We start from the raw sequence: 18282 nt of genomic DNA on the forward strand, positions 1-18282 counted from the left end.
CCTATACTGTGTTAATGTTTCACAAGTTGTTATTTTTTTATTTTTTGTATCGTGAACTGAATCATCCCTTTGTTGAGAATGTCACGTGATGCGATTTATTTAGAAATATAGTGGAAGGGTCACTGCCCTTCCCAAAGGAGTGACCCTAGAAAACCAAAAATGAGTTTGTTCTCTAAAAATATACCTGGTAAAAAAAGCTTTTTTCTTTAATAATATATGAAGCAGAGGAAAGAGAACAACAACAAAGAGGCAGAAACGGAATAACTGATATGTAGATCTTATTTGCTGAAGAAACAGCCATGCTGTATGCTTAATTACTTCATTAATATACTTACCAGTGACATTTGGGCCCTATTTAACAAGAAGTCATTCAAGTTAATTTTCAACTAAAGTGCATGGACACTAAGGTCAATTCCTGTAAGACAATTTGAGATGAAATACAAATTCATAAACAAAGGATCATGAGGCTACTACTTCACTTTTCACAAGAATTTAGACTGTATTGTAAACGGAGGTGGTGAAAATGCTCATGCTCAATACTGACAAGAAGTAGAAGATTGTGAAAAAAAAGCCCTGGTAAAATGACAGGCATCCTCTTCATCCTTTAATAAAGTCAAACAAAGAAGGTAACAGAGCAGTACGTATCAAAGAAAAACGTGAGGGCACGGGACCAAGAGGAAGATGTCCGGGCCTAAGTAGCCAATTAATTGTACATCAAGAAAAACAAGCAAGAAAAAGCAAATACGGTGAGAACAAAATGAAAATAAAGCAATAATGAGAGAAATACGTCTTGGAAATAAAATACTTCAAAATAATAAAAGCAGTGAAAATTAGCATGGTCTGTTTAAAAAGCTTAATAGCAGAAGGAATGAAAGACTGAGTTCCAGATAGGCAAAAAAAAAAAAAAAAAAAAAAAAGAATTCGGCAGACAGGACAGGATTTTGTTGGCTGATTGTTCTTTTTGGGGTTTTTTGTTTTTATTTTATTTTATTTTTGTCTTTTAGCCCTCTCAAATTGTGCCTCTGGTGCACTCCAATAATTTTGCAGCACACTTTAACATTGCCGTTAAAGCTGTCTTTTTCTTCCGCAGACAACCCATTAACCCAGCAGGTAAAAAAAATAAAATAAAATAACTAAAGTAAATACCAGATCAAAAATTTGGAAACTTGTGTCACAGGAATCCAACTTCCGCATGAATCAGCCCTGTGTTTAATTCAAATTTAAGATGACAGTCAAACACCGTGCGCACGGTATTTGTAGGACTCAACAAGCTCCACCTTTTGTTGATGAATGATGCCAGATGACTTGGTGCTCATGTTGGCCATCTGCACAGGTGTTTGCACTCATTTTGGCTAATCGGAGTTCAGTTCAGGTGCAGCCGTTTGGAGCATGATGTGAGGTCAGTGACCTGCAAGAACAGTATGCAGCACAGGAGCATGTGCAGCACTGCCGGCAGTAATGCGCAGCGTAAGTCTCTTGTCGCCCTTGGGAGTGAATCTTTTGAAAATGACACATTTTCATACGTTTCATTTGGGTGAGAAATCAGGCGTTGGGCTTTTTAGTTCATAATTGATGCAATTATCACACGCCATTGAATTCTTAACTATTACATTTTCATAGTGGGCCAAAGTCGAAAGAAAAATTGCAACCGGAAAGCAATTCCCACTTTAAAATGTTTTTTGCAGATGTTCAAACAAATGTCGTCTCTCCACGTCAATGTGCAGACTGCACATTGATGTGCAGTGGGGGGGAGGGCAGAAAAAACATTTTCAAGAATGTACCTACAGTAAGACAGTCAGTCTTACATTTTACATAATGCAGCGTCTGCTAAAACGACACAATGAAAGAATGCACATTCATGCAAAAATAAATAGGCAACAATGTGTGACACTAACTGTACATAACGCGAGTGTGCTTAATGGGGCCAAAATGCAGTTTCACACATGCTTGCAAAGGCCCACCAGAGGAACACACTGCGCTCCTGATGTCACTTCCATAAATCACATTCCTCCAGGTCGGGATTTAAGAGTTGAGCAGTTTCTAAAATCCATTTTGATTTCCACAATGTCACAGGCTAATAAATCATTAAGCACACTCCCTTATGCATCCTCTTAAAGAGCAGTGAACATTGGCTCATAAATCTCCTGTGACTTTGCCATTCCCTTAGCAAAAGTCTTGTGAAGAAAACAAAGCAGTTCTCATTCACAATGGAGCACTATTCTACCTCGAGCTTTTTCTTTTTTGAGACTTTCATGTCAAGATACGGTAATGGGCTAAGACGCTGACACTGTACACCGTTACAGTCCAGGGGCAACACGTTTTTTTTTTTTCTGAAGTTATGTCTCCACGCACTTTTGTCTGCCAAAACTTGATTTCAATGGGCCACCGGGATTTGCTCTATCATGGCTTTTATCAACAAAGCTGTGGCAGCATAAGATTGATTCAGAACTACATCCATTCTAAAGGATTCACATGCTTGCATCCATTTATTTCTGCTGTTAGTTACACAATTACTTTATACCTTTCAGTAATAATACCGTTCATAATGAAGTTTGATTACGGTTGCCTCTCAGCCTGCTTATCTGTTGACCGGTGAATTTATGAAGGCAGCGGTTATCTGCTGACAAAGCAAGTGAAAGCTTTTTTTTTTTAGTTCTCAATTTATTTATGATCATTGAGAACAAAGAAGTGCCTGCAAACTACTCACAGCAGGGAAGCCGTTTTTCGTCGTGTGAGAATGAGAGGGAGACAATAGCTAATCGCTGGGTGATGCTCTCCACAGTCTGAATCCAATTTAATGTCTCGCAATTTGATTTCTCCTTCAGAGAAATTGCATAGAAATCATAACCTTCTATGACAAGCTTGTAATGTTCCCTCGGATTGTAGAAGCCGTTATCCATTGAAACCCCCCCCCCCAAAAAAAACATGTACTTCAACATTTTGGCAGCAACTGTGTTCCATTCACCGACAGTGGAGTTTGCCCACATTGCACACAACATGAAAAAACAGATTAAATGCAGAAGGCAAATCTAACGTTCATGGCCAATATCCAATTTATTGCAGCATTTCTTTGGGGGTGCGGGCGGTAGCAGGCTGGAGTCAATCAATCATTATTGATCACATATTTTATTTTCATGGTAGTGGAGGTTAAGGTTCTTATCTTGTCATCCATACTTGCAACACCTTGATAAGAGAGGAAGCTCAACCAAGCTTTGGCAGATTTTTCAGTGCTCTCAATGGTCAACTGTTGAACATATGTTTAATTTGTTCTCCAGTTCATCAAATTCAAAATGGCAAGGAAGTGCCACCCCTACTAAAAATAAAAAATTGAGAGCAGCAAGTATTTTTATGCTGGTGTCACCAGCTACCAGAAGGGTAACAGCTGCATGCTGGTCTTACTGGTGTAACCAGTTTTTAAAAAAACAAACAAAAGAAAGACCCACGGTGTTGTATAATTTTTTTTGTCCCATTGACTGCAACGGCGTTGTCCCATATTGTTTTTATTTCCCCAATCCCAATGGGTCCATGGAACGATCCCAATTGTGTTCCGGGGCTGAATGTGGCTCGCAGGCTTTGAGTTTGGCACACACAATCTTGTTGATGGTTTCTCTTTTTCAAGCAACCTCCAATGTAGTTTTTCTGTCTTGAAATTTTTTGTTTCTGCCAATGAGAGGAACGTAATCTTGATTACTTTGTATGTCTCGCATAGGCAACCTTTTACACTCAGTCATTTTGACCTGGTTTCCGCGGAAAAGTGGGAAAACAGTGGGAGAAGCAAACACGTTTTGTCATGAAATAACAATGTTAGCTTTATACACACATGCATGCACGCACACACGCGCACACACACACACACACACACACACCACACACACACACGCACGCACACACACACACACACACACACACACACAGTATCTTTACACTTGTAAAATGATATGTTTCAGATGAAATCCATTCAGTCCATCCATGTTTCAGAAAATTACATTTTATTTATTAAATGAACACATTTTGAACTCCTACCAAAAAAAAAAGAAAAGCATAAAAAATGCAGAGGTGCAGGTGTTTTTCAAATGAATGAGGAAACCTTTCGAGCGGAAATTCTATCAAAATCACCCAAAATGATAAAGGGTGACTCTGGATGCTTTAGCTTAAGTTTATTTACTTGTTCAGCCAGCGTCTGTAGCGCTGTGTTCACGTTAGCTAGCGGTGGGATACAAACACCCGCGAGTATGAATGGATGAGAACTCACATGGCGAGTGGAAGGGATTACAGTTCAGAAACAGTGACGCCAAGCCCGGACTGCAGTTTGCATTGAGCTTCGTGAATGAGTGCACCATTCTTCGCATAACTCAGGCAGCCACTCGTGCCGGCGCCATCATCACATTGTAAAAGAAGCGTCCTCAGAAAAACCCTGGCAAAAAACTGAAACACCCTTTTTTCTGGCTGTTTCTTCATGAGCATTAAATGCACAAGAATCATACAACGGAGACATGTAAAACCAGTTGCAAATGGTCTCGTTGTACCTCTGCAAACCACTCCTTCCTATGCCAGCTGTCATGGTAATGCCATTCATTCAACATACGGATGACAAGCCATCCTGGGTTAACTTCATGCTATCTCATAGACCCAATTAGCCTTTTGGTGATAAAGCGCTGGAAACCCATAATCAGTAGTGTATTTATGCTGATGAGGCACCCGCAATGCATGGGCTCCGGTGTGTACGTGGGTGCGTAGGGGAATCCGCCAGAGAAGGACAGTAAATGGTTGACTAGTTATTACTCTAAATCTGGTCCTCCAGTCTAGTTGTTTCACAACTTCAGACATACTTTACATGGTTTCAGAAGAAACATGGAGAGAATGGCACACTTTAAGCCGCCAGTCTGGAGTTTGAATCTTGAGGGGAATCTCGCAGAGAACTTGAAGACATGGCTGCAGCGTTATGAACTTTTCTGTGTGGCCAGTGGAGTAGCGGCCAAGCAGTGCAATCTGCCACGTTCTTGCTCTACGCGGGAGAAGAAGCCATGAAGGTGAATAACACGCTTGTCTTTGGGGAAGAGGAGAGGAACAAGATGGATGAAATTCAAGGATTACTGTGAGCCTCGGAAGAAAATGCCAGACAGAAGGGACATGTTTTTGACCCGTCCGTCAACACCAATCGATGCCAATGTCACCGACCTGAAAAATAAAGCTAAATATTATTAATTTGGCAACCTACCGTATTTTCCTGACTATAAGTCGCAGTTTTTTTTCATAGTTTGGCTGGGAGTGCGACTTATACTGTGGAGTAATTTTTGGGTGAAATTATAAAAACATTATTATAACACATTATTATATCATTTCACATGTTATTTTCACATTAAACCGCAAGAGGCCGCTCTAGACCTGTATTGATAAAACCACGATGAGTCTGACGTAAACGATGTAGAAGAGGAAGTGCTGCATCGTCTACATCCGGAGTTGGTGGAGTTGTGGATATTTGGATATTTGCTGTGCCAGTGAAATAACCTTCACCCAGATGAAAGCTGTGAAATGAAAATGGGATTTAAAAAAAATCATTGTGCAAAAATGTGCCATGTAAATAGGCAACACGACAATAAGAAAATGCACGTTTTGGAACAGAAGCAGGCCAGTGATAACTGTAATGACGAGATGTTACGTGACAATTTAGAAATGAGAAGCATTAAAGTAGTTGAAGATGCAAAAAAGTGACCAAAGCAGATGTTTTGCAGAGCTGTTAATAAACAAGAAAAAGATCATGTTCAGCCATAACATTTAATGGATTAGATTCCGGCGACATTGTGCGTCCATCCAATTGCCAGGTGGTGACAAAACTCAGGCTACAAGATGGATTTCTTTGGCATCAATCACAGATCTGGACAAGGGACAGAAACACAGCACTGTCTATGAGATGCTCGAGAAAGATGCTCCAGCGATCGATGGAAGAGAAGCTGTCACGTCCCATGTTTGCCAGCAGGGGGCAGGCCCTGTTGCCACCTACACACCTGTCACCCATTGGGGACTAATTACACGGGCTTTATTTGTGCGCTCTGGCAGTTGACTTACTGCCGGACTATTCCACGCCGTGCCAATTTCTCTCGCTTACTACTAATTCCATTCGTTGCCTTGAAGCCTTGTGGCTGTAATTGCGCGCTCGTGTGTATTTCTATAGTTGCCAATTCATTCTCCTTGCTATTTTTCCCGCAAGCGTTTTCTGTTATCTCCTTAATTTATTCCTGGTCCTTATTTTTGACCAGCGCTTTTTGTTGTTTCTCCCGGACGGGCATTTTGTGTTTTTGTATTAAACCTTGTTTGTTCTCTGACAAACCTTTTCTGTGTCTGCTATTTCGGGGATCCACTTCCTTATGTTGTTGTGCACGAAGCGATTATTCTTTCGCTTCGGGCACAACGTTACAGAATACTCCGGCCACCATGGATCCCGCAGACTTAGAAAAGATTTTTTCCGCTCTGTCCCGTCGAGAGCAACAGTTGAGTCAGCAGGGCCAAGCCATTACGGAAATCAACAGCGCGGTTTCCATGCTGGCTCACAGGTGCGATGATTTCGAAACCCGTTTGTTACAGTTGGAGGAACCGAGAACACCTCCCCCCATAGTTCGTCCTTCCACCACTGAGGCACCCGCATCATTTCCCACTATGATGAGGGAGCCGTCGCTTCCACACCCCCCACGTTACGGGGGTGAGCACGGGCAGTGTGGGTACTTTCTCCACCAGTGCTCGCTCGTCTTCGACCAACAACCTTCCCTCTATGCCGCGAAGGTGGCATATATTATGAGTTTGTTGACAGGTCCGGCGGCGTCATGGGCTATGGCGACGAGCGACGCAAAGCCGAGCCTCCGGTCTTCGTTCCACGACTTCGTAACGGCGTTGCGCCGGGTGTTCCACCATCCCGTACGGGCAGAGAGGCTGAGGGCCGGCTACTTGAACTCACCCAGGGGAGGCGATCGGTGGCGGACTACTCGATCGAGTTCCGGATTTTGGCCGCCCAGAGTGGCTACGGTGACCGGGCGCTGTGTGGACTGTTTCGTCGCGGATTAAACACCGAGCTCAAGGATGAACTGGCGACCCGCGACCACAGCTCCGACCTGGAGGAGTTAATCGAGCTCTCCCTACGGTTGGACAACCGCCTGAGAGAGAGAAACCGGGAGCGGGGAGGTGATCGTTTCCCGTCCCGGCGTGCCACGTACTGCGGGGAGGAGCCGATGCAGCTGGGTGGCGAAAGCGCTGGATCGGAGCGGAGAAGGCGCCTGTTCAACGATCGGGCTCGGTCTGACAGCAGTCAACGAGGACCTCATTCTGCTCCCAGCCGTCCGGAACCTTCCCCATCCTCGTTCTCCAAAAGTTGTGAGTCACGATCCCGCACAGAGCCTCCCGTACCTCGGCGAACCGACTCCCGGCCGGGACACCCCAGGAGACTGGAACTCAAAGGCGAGATATGTGGGGGGTCCCGGTCGCAGCGGGTTAGGGCTCTGATAGACTCGGGGGCTGATGGTTGTTTTATGGACAATGACTTCGCCGCTGACCTGAGTTGTTATGTCGAGAAGTTAGCCGATAAAAAGCGGGTTTGCGATCTCGATGGGCGCCTCCTGGCGGTCGTAACGCAAAGAACAGAACCACTAAGACTCCAATTATCCGGTAACCATGTTGAGCATCGAAGGTTTTATTTAATGCGGTCTCGAGCCGCTCCGGTTGTTCTCGGTTTGCCCTGGCTCAAGACTCACAACCCCGTGATTTCCTGGGAGCGCCCGGCAATAGAGAGTTGGAGCCGGTACTGTTATGAACATTGTTTAGGCTCAGCCGTAGGGGAGCACGAATGTGCTGGTGACGACTCGTTGCCCCCGCACCGTCCCTACGATTGCGCAATAGACCTGCAGGCGGGCGCTCCGTTGCCGAATTCACGGCTTTATCAAGCGTCTCAACCCGAACGAGAGGCACTTACGGAGTACATAAACAGCTCGCTCGCTGCAGGTCTAATTAGACCATCGCGATCACCGTTAGGTGCGGGATTTTTCTTTGTGGGGAAAAAAGACAAGACCCTGCGACCATGCGTGGATTATCGTGGTTTGAATGACATTACAATCAAAAATAAGTATCCGCTGCCATTGCTGGACTCCGCCTTCGCTCCTTTGCAATCAGCCACCATTTTTTCAAAATTAGATTTACGCAGTGCTTACCACTTGGTTCGCATCCGGGAAGGTGACGAGTGGAAGACTGCTTTTAAGACCCCGCTGGGTCATTTTGAATATTTGGTCATGCCCTTCGGGCTGACGAATGCTCCCGCCGTTTTCCAAAGTCTCATCAACGACGTGTTGAGGGACATGCTGAACATTTTCTGTTTCGTCTATCTTGACGATATTCTAATTTTCTCCCGGTCACTTCAAGAACACAAGCAACACGTCAGACTGGTGTTACAGCGTTTATTAGAGAACAGGCTCTTCGTCAAGGCAGAGAAGTGTGAATTTCATGTACCTGTCATCTCATCACGAACTGGCCAACACCGGCAAACCGGAAGGAGTTACAGCGCTTATTGGAGTTTGCTAACTTCTACCGTCGTTTTATTCGCGGCTACAGCCAAAAGGCACTCCCGTTGACCCGACTGACATCTACTAAAGTCCCATTTAAATGGGACTCGGCTGCGGACTCAGCGTTTGTGAGCCTAAATGCAGCATTCACGAATCCTCCGGTGTTGCTACATCCTAACCCTGACTTCCCATTCGTCGTAGAAGTGGACGCTTCGGATTCAGGGTGGGGGCGGTGCTGTCCAAGCGTTCCCCGGTCGACCAGAAGCACCCCTGCGCCTTTTTCTCTCGTCGACTCAGTGCAGCCGAGTCGAACTATGACGTGGGCAACCGCGAACTGCTGGCGGTGGTCGCCGACCTGCAGGAGTGGCGCCACTGGCTCGAGGGGGCGAAGGAGCCATTCACAGTTTACACGGACCATAAAAACTTGGAATACCTTCGCTCCGCCAAGAGACTAAACTCCCGTCAGGCCCGGTGGGCCCTACTACTGACCCGGTTCAACTTTGTCCTCACCTACTCTCCAGGTTCCAAGAACACAAAGCCCGACGCCCTTTCCCGTCTCCATGACCCCGTGGAAAGGGACCGGACGCCGGAGGCCATTCTCCCAGCCCAGTGCATCGTGGGGGCGTTGGGGTGGGAGATCGAGCAGAAGATTCAGGAAGCTCTGGATGGAGTCCAGGTCCCGGCTGGATGCCCCGCAGGGAAGCTGTTTGTGCCCCCATCTCTGCGCTCGGAGGTGTTGCAGTGGGGGCACGGGTCCAAGGTGGCCTGCCATCCTGGGGTGGACCCGACTGTGCATCTCATCACCCAGCGGTTCTGGTGGCCGGAGCTTCGGAGGGATGTGGTGGACTACGTCAACGCATGCTCCTCCTGCGCCTGCGGCAAGACCTCACGTCGGCCTCCGGCGGGACTGCTCCAGCCTTTACCCATCCCTCCGCGACCTTGGTCCCACATCGCCCTGGACTTTGTCACGGGTCTTCCTCCATCCCGTGGGCGGTCCGTCGTTCTCACAATTGTGGACCGTTTCTCTAATACCGCCCATTTTGTTCCCCTGTCCAAGTTGCCGTCGGCGTTGGAGACCGCCGACCTCCTCATCAAACACGTGTTCTGTCTCCATGGCATCCCGTTGGACATTGTGTCGGACCGGGGGCCCCAGTTCCTGTCCCGTATTTGGAAGCGGTTCTGCCGTTCCCTCGGGGCCTCGTCCAGTCTAACCTCGGGATACCACCCTCAGTCCAATGTACAAGCCGAGCGTGCCAACCAGGATCTGGGGGAGGCCCTCCGCTGTGTATGTCTCCACAGTCCCTCCTCCTGGGTCGACCACCTGCCCTGGGTGGAGTACGCGGACAACACCCTCGTCTCTTCAGCCACTGGTAGGTCTCCCTTCATGGTAGGTCTCCCTTCATTCGTTGCCTTGAAGCCTTGTAGCTCTAATTGCGCGTCTTTATATCCGCTCGTGTGTATTTCTATAGTTGCCAATTCATTCTCCTTGCTATTTTTCCCGCAAGCATTTTCTGTTACCTCCTTAATTTATTCCTGGTCCTTATTTTTGACCAGCGCTTTTTGTTGTTTCTCCCGGACGGACATTTTGTGTTTTTGTATTAAACCTCGTTTGTTCTCTGACAAACCTTTTCTGTGTCTGCTATTTCGGGGATCCACTTCCTTATGTTGTTGTGCACGAAGCGATCATTCTATCGCTTCGGGCACAACGTGACAGAAACAAGCAGACAGCATGAAAAATAGACCCTCAAGTAACACCAACAATACTGTACATGCACCCAAATGAATCCCAGTTGCTCCGAAGGACAGAGTAATCGCAGTTTCACCAAATGGAGCAGTCGGGTGTAATCACAAACAAACGTTACGGTGACAGTAGCCTGCAGAAAAGAAACACGTCGACATACCTGACTGAAGTGAGATTACAATCAGACGAGCACAACTTCAAACTTCTCAATGAACGAGACAGCACAGCACAACTTTAAAGCCTGACTTACATTGCTACATGATCAATCAACACAGCAAGTATGTAATTAGCAAGTACCGTATTGGCCCGGATATAAGACGGTGTTTTTTGCATTGAAATAAGACTGAAAAAGTGGGGGTCGTCTTATATTTGGGGTCTAGACATTATACCCATTCACGACACTAAATAACGGGCCAAAGTGAACCGATGTCACGAAGAATAAAAATAAAAATAGCGGTAGCACGAAGAAGAAAAATTAAAAATAGCGGTAAGAAGGAAAATAGAAGAAAATAATAGAAGAGATAACAGAAAATGGAGAAACATGGTGACAATCTGGAGAAAAGTGGGTAGAAGATTGGCCAGGTTAACCGGCAGCTAAGGAGAAGTTATGATGTAATTTACATTTCAAAAACCAGAAGCCATTCATTTACGAATGTGATTGCACTTTAGATTTGAAAGAGGCAAAATAACATGCTTTTTCTCTCAAATATATTGTTATAATCATTAGTTTCAGACGTACTGTAATTATTTTCTGTATAAAAAATTATTTGGTGTTCAAAAAGTCTTTTTTTAAACATGAGTCTTGAAAAAGAGGGGGTCGTCTTATAATCAGGACCATCTTATATTCGGCCCAACGCGGTACTTCACTGTGTGTTGGATGCACACCAGGGCTTTTTTTATTCAAATAACATTGGATGAGGAGCGCTCCAAGCTGTGCACATTAAACACACCCATTGGAAGGAACCGCTTCAAGAGGCTTCCCTTTGGCGTCTCGTGGGGACAACACGATCAGAGACCGATAAAGCTTCTCCAGACAGCACAGGAGAATGGACAGAGGTTCAAAAAAAGCAAATTTAAGATGGCAGCGGTCAAGTACATTGGCCATACACTAAGCGCGGATGGTCTGAAGCCTGACGATGAAAAGATAAGAGCCGTTGTCCAATTACCCCCCACCTGCTGACAAGCCAGCATTAATGAGGTTCATGGGAATGATTCGGTATATGGCTAAATTCATTCCTCATCTATCTGAAATCTCTGCTCCTCCAAGGACGGCTCTTGCAGGGAGAAAGAGAATGGCGTTGGGATGACGCTCAACGCTGGAGCTTTGAAATGCGAAATTTTCTGATCACAGGAGCTCCAATTCTAAAATACGATGACGTCAACAAGGCTGTGACGCTGTCTGTGGATGCCAGTTTTGAGGGAATAGGGGCGGTAATACTGCAGTTACTCTAAATCTGGTTCTCCTGTCAAGTTATTTCACAACCTGACATAATCTGTCGCGACCATTTTGCTTCTTAAAAGCTTATCCAGCCTGAGTCAAAGAACCTTTGTTGTATTTCAATTAGGCTTACGAGATGGTGATTTTGTCAAACACGACTTCTGCTGTACTGTGTCAATCTTTTGAGAAGTTCATCGCAGCAGCTTGTAAATGTCAGATCAACGCGAGGTTGCTGATGCCGCTCATTTCAGTTCTTAGACCGGATAGCTCACTGGAAACGTTGCATGGCATCACTACATTTTACACCAAAAGCCAGGCACATGTATTTAATTGTGGAATATACATGCCAGGTTATCTATTTCAGTTTCACCAAAAATTACTTAAATAAATAAAGCAGGTCACGTTTAACCTACGGTGCCACGTGACCTACGTCACTGGAAGTTGTCTGTGATCATCTGTATCATCTGTAATTGATGGTTTGTTAGGTTTTTTTTTAAATTCTCATTCAAAGTTTGTTTTTTCTGCAATTCACCGATGACAATGGCAAAAGAGAATCTGGAGCATATGTGCTAAATACGCAGCGTACTTTTCATTTGCAATGACCCGACTCATTTTCCAGATTGCCGGTCAAATTTGAAAACGATCTTGTGAATCTTATCTTATAAACACATTCCTCCACCCGTCATGAGCATTGAGTTGTTCGTAGATGAGTTTGTGAGGCCCCATTTATGCGTTCACACCGCATCCACTGTCCGTGGAACTACAGTTCAGTACACAGCCCGATCCAAACCCAATGATGTCATGAAATCAGAGACAGATAATATTAATTCATTCCATTACTACAATTGATGACGCAATTTTTCCTAAATATAGGAATATTTCTTATTCTTTGACAAAATATTCATAACTGTATTCATATTATCTAAGGTCAATATAGTAAAACAAATATCTGGAGAAGTCACTCGCCTGGAGGACTGAAAGATCATTAAAATTTGCCAACGGAAACCGCTATGTTTTCTAAATATTTTCAAAATGTGTGGACATCAATCTAAACAAAAGAGCAATCAAAACTCATTCAGTAACCAGCCTATTCTGGACCAAGTCTGAAAAGACGTTTAAAAATGTATTTGGGCGTGACTGAGTTTTAATAGCTCAGCTGAGTGTATGATGTGATATTTTTGCCTGAAGGTCGGATTTCAAAGAAAACGCAAAGCAAGTCCTGCGTTTGAGTTCCAATTCCTTTTCAGTACAATGTGCTTTTCTGCTCCTAAAAACAAACAAACAATCAAATATGGAAATTATGTGATGAAGAGTTTTTGGCCTGTCAAACAAAGTCGATAAGGATCAACAGTACCGTAATACTCAAAATTGTGTGTTTTATAATAGGGAGATAATGAAAGACACAGGAAACAACTTTTTTTTTTTAATCACAGCTCGCAGGCTACGACAAGCGAGTATTTTATTGGGAGATCATAAAACGGTTTTGAGAGAACTGCAGGCCTGTCGCTCTCATCAAAATGAGGAGAAATTGCCGCGATTGATCGGTCAATCAAACAGTGGGGAATGGTTAATTTTTACCTTTGTTCCCTTTCCTCTGATGGCAGTATCATGAGCTGACACCTGCAACTTGGACAAATTCCAAGCGCAGTGAGAGAGGGCAGGGAGCTTCCAACAAGGATTTGAGTCAAAGATTCCAATCTGCGCTGGCATTATCCAGACTTGCAGGTGTCACTGCGCGGAACCATTCTGTTTATCTTCGGACTTGGCTTCATGCACCATAAACCGCATGCTTCATAGAGGCTCTCTAACTTCCGGACAATAAATAAATAAAAGATCACGGTACATATGCTCCTTCGATGAGAAGGACAAAGATGAAAAGTTACATGCTTATGTTACGCATTAAAATGCAGAGCAGGACTGTAAATGTGTTATCTGCTATACGAGGACGTTAAAAAGATCCCAATCTAATTTGACTGCTCCCCTATGCAATGTTAACGACGTCCTCTATTTTTTTTTGAGGCGGTTCCCCAATTGGATTAAACAGCCCCGAAAAGCCAAACACAGCGTTAATAGGGACAGGTCAATGAATGTCAATGTGTATTTAGTTTTTTTCAACTCAAGCAAATATCCTTTTGATTGCGCTAGTTAACGGGCAATTACATCTATGCAAAAATAAAATGACGGCAGTATAAAAACCAAACGACTGCAGTAACCTCCTCATACCTTTTAAATTTTCCTTCCACGGGGAATTACCAAAATGAACAAATGAGCTTGCATGACAAGAATGAACGTACACATCGTCAATATACATGATACAGTCGGTAAAATAATTACAATATCTTGTAAAGTCTTTCATATTTAATGGCCGTCATAAAAAGACCACTGAAATTTTTCCACATTATTAAAAAAAAAACTACCTGTACCCAGAATTTATCTCGCGAATATTAGGTTGTTGAATTATTCATTCATTCATCTTCCGAGCCGCTTGATCCTCACTAGGGTCGCGGGGGGTGCTGGAGCCTATCCCAGCTGTCTTCGGGCAGTAGGCGGGGGACACCCTGAATCGGTTGCCAGCCAATCGCAGGGCACACAGAAACAAACAACCATTCGCACTCACACTCACACCTAGAGACAATTTAGAGTGTTCAATCAGCCTGCCACGCATGTTTTTGGAATGTGGGAGGAAACCGGAGCACCCGGAGAAAACCCACGCAGGCCCGGGGAGAACATGCAAACTCCACACAGGGAGGCCGGAGCTGGAATCGAACCCGGTACCTCTGCACTGTTAAGCCGACGTGCTAGCCACTGGTCTACCGGGCCGTCCTATTAGGTTGTTGATAATTTGATTTTTAGTTTATCTTAAAGCAATATCCCCAACGTTTAAATGTAATGTAAAGTTACCAGAATAATAACTGTTTGCATTAAAATAAAATATGGTTTAGCTGCTAAACAAGTGAATGAAACTATTCTCATCAAATGTGAGCAATAGCATGACGATGTGGATTTTTTTTTTTCTGACAGTTGTACAATCTATTTCGCCGCCTTGCTTAAGAGCACCTTCATCTCACGGTCAGGCAGCTGACCCGCATTTGTCCAAAAATCCAACCCATATTTACAACCATTCGTATTTACACCCACATGTTCACCAAGCGGGATATGAACCCAAGTCACCCGCAGTGAAGTTAGAGGAAAGATCACATTTTTGAAGAAGAAAAAAAAAGTAATTTAAATGCAAATTTAAAAAAATAAAATAAAATAAAACATCCACTCAAAATGTCTTGAGCTTGGGTACACGTTTATTCCAATAGGTGCTAATTCAGTAGTAGGTATTAATAATAGCAGTGTTGAGCAAGCTTTATGAACTCGCTGGAGCTACCTGATAAGGGTGACAGTTGTGTAGATGTGGAACACATTGGGCTGATTTGAGTTCCCTTTCCTTTACCTGTCAGTGTTATCTGGAGGGAACCAGAGTTGCTCTGTGTGCATCTCAGCTGCAATACATACAAACAGCAGTTCAATCAAACTATGTTTTTTTTTCTAAGGTGTAGTGATGTTTACTTCTCATTTAAATGTTCTTTACAAGACAGTCTTAAAATTGAGTAAATTCATCAAGAATTTCAGTGTTGCGCCCATAAAAAAAAAATCTAAGTTGAATAACGAAAAAAAGGCTACATTTGCTTATAGAAATTCGATGCATGTTCTCAGGGCTACAATTACAAAAACGTTGAGGAACGTTGGACACTGATCCTCAGCCGTTAAACGCATCGTTGATTGGGCGTAAAATTGGCACTAAACTTCAGTGTGGCATTGTCCGTGTCACATTTTAAGTTTACATCTGGAATAGGACCACGTTTTTTAGAGCTTGCTGGCATGTAGAGCAGTCCAGGACATGAGCATAAGACAATGCCGTATTGTCAAGTCCACGAGGCCTTTGTGCAGGTATTGTCATTCTTATGTTTTATTTTCAACAAAAGTGGTATCATCTGCACAAAGCCTGAAGGAAACACACACACACACGAAGGCACGCTCACACACATACACACACACACACAAAATCCTTGTTGAGTGTGTAAATTATGATGATCTTATCTTTGCATTTTAATGAACTGCACACATGCACAGGCACACACCGGAATACCGGAGGCGATTTTCAGCCTATTAACAGAGAAGCGACGCAGTGCAGAGGAGCAAATGACCCGCTGCCATTCCAACACTGAAAAATATAAACAAGGCCATTATTTACCTCCTTGAATCTCCTGATGTAAATGTCGGTGTGCTTTTTTTTGCTGGGAGAGAAACATAGTCAGGTGAAAACAACCGCACACTGCAAAATGCACTCAAATCGTTCACCATCACACAAAATTGCTATAAATTGCTTCAACGGGTATTCTGGACTTTGCTAAGCTCTTTTCATGCCTTCCCAAACTTTATTTTTTAGTCTCTTTCAAATTGACGCCTCCGATGTGGGTCTTTTGTTGTAATTGTCCAAAAATTGGAATACAATATTGCAAGATTTGCTTTTAAAAAAACAGTCTAAATTAATGACTGCCAGATTCATCTCAACCCGACATAAGGGGTGAACCTATTTATTTTGTTTTTTTAGTTTCCAATTGTATGGCCTCAAGGCGGATATTTGTTTTCCACCACATAAAGTAATTTCAGAGCACGCGTGGGGTTTATTTCACAACCTTTACTCCTCATGCCCTTGTCCTTAAGCGCCATTTGGCAAACCTCAGGCAAGCTGTCATATGCCATTTATTCCAGCATCTGCTGCACCTTAAGGATCAGACAGACAGACAGCGAGCTGCGAAGATGATTACTCTCTCCTCCATCGGCTACGTAAAACAGTGTGACCAAGGGCTTTGCTTTCAGTCGGGAGGGGGCGGGGGTCCCCCCCATCCCTTGGTGCTGCCAGCACATTTGATCACAAGTGGGGTTGGATGCATCAATTAACGTGAGGCCAATAAGCACTGTGTCAAAATTTCGAAGAATAGTTGAAGAATGCAAACAGGTGCGTCTTAAAATTAGAACGACTTGGAAGTAAACATCGTCACAATGCTGAATAGTTGACATTGGAGATAATTTTGGACCATTCACGCGAGTGCCAAAAAGTTGTTTAAGTGGCATGATTGTTCTTTAATTAAACATTCTAGAATATTATAAGCCTAATTTTGTGTGTGTGTGTGTGTGTGTGTGTGTGTGTGTTTGTGTCTGTGTTTGTGTGCGCATGTGTGAGAGGCATTGTGATGCATGCCGAGTGTGATGGCAAATGTTGCATCTGGTGATCCTTAAAGGTTGCCCTTTCCGAAGTTAAGCATCAGTGCATCTGTTGAGCTGTGCAATGATTCTCCATGCGGTGCTAAAATGCAAAACTTTCGCAGCATTAATCGGAAACTAAAATGCTCGGTGAAAGGTTGTGGTCAGTTGCAAGAAACCCTGAAACTTGAATACATTGTCACAGGACATATTGCAGAGAATTTTGTGTACATTCAGCCAAAGCAAGTGTGCCCTGTAAGCACGGAGCTAGAAATTTATATTCACCCTTTTTCCTCACATCCCTCACTTGCGCCCCGCTGACTATTGAATATCATTTTGGAGTGAGACTATCCAATTAAAAATTTGAGAGAATAATGAAATATTTGGATGGCATTTGTTTTTACTTGAGAAATTCTGGATAGAGAAGACAAAAAAAACCCCATTGAATTATTTTTTTTCTCATATAATCAACAGTGGCGGTCCAGTGATCGAGTGGTTGACGCGGCGACCTCACAGTGCAGGGGTACCAAGTTCAATTCCAGCTCCGTCCTTCCTGTGTGGAGTTTGCATGCCTGCGTGGAATTTCGGAGTGGGTATTACGGCTTCCTCACAGATTCCCAAACCATGCATGGCAGGCTGATTGAACACACTAAATTGTCCGTACATGTGAGTGTGAGCACAAATCGTTATTTGCCTGTGTGTGCCCTGCAATTGGCTGGCAACCGGTTCAGGGTGTCCCCTGCCTACTGCCCGAAGACAGATGGGATAGGATCCAGCAAGCCCCATGACCGTTGCAAGGATAAGCGGTTTCAGAAAATGGGTGGGTGGATGGATAATCAACATTTCTATCAGCATGATAGTTTTCTGCTATGTGAATTTAAGAAATAGAAACTAAGACACCTTGTGAGGAAACAACTATTTCTTTTTTAAACTCGTCTTTTTATTTTTTATTTTTGTGAGTTTGAATTCTAAAGCAGCTTTCACGTAACTAGAGGTTGTTAGCTACTTCATAACAGTAAGGCAGATCTGCCCTTTTTGCACACTCCTGCCTTCCGTCTACTTTGTACCTGTACACAAAGGCCACAGGGCATGGGTAGAGAGCGACAGATTTCCTTCAGTGATGTCTGTCTCTTTAACGTAGATTCCACAGGTCCAACCGTACACACGCAATAAAGCCTTGAAACAACAATTGGTGATATAGCCTCTAATTAGTATCTTAGCCGGAAGGAAATGAAAGAAGAAAAAGCGTAAGGACACCCATCACATATCATGAAGCTTGTTTTCTGTCGTGTTTCATGTTGCATTTC

The sequence above is a fragment of the Hippocampus zosterae genome, chromosome 18, assembly GCF_025434085.1.
Source record: "Hippocampus zosterae strain Florida chromosome 18, ASM2543408v3, whole genome shotgun sequence".
NCBI classification, from domain to species: Eukaryota; Metazoa; Chordata; class Actinopteri; order Syngnathiformes; family Syngnathidae; genus Hippocampus; species Hippocampus zosterae.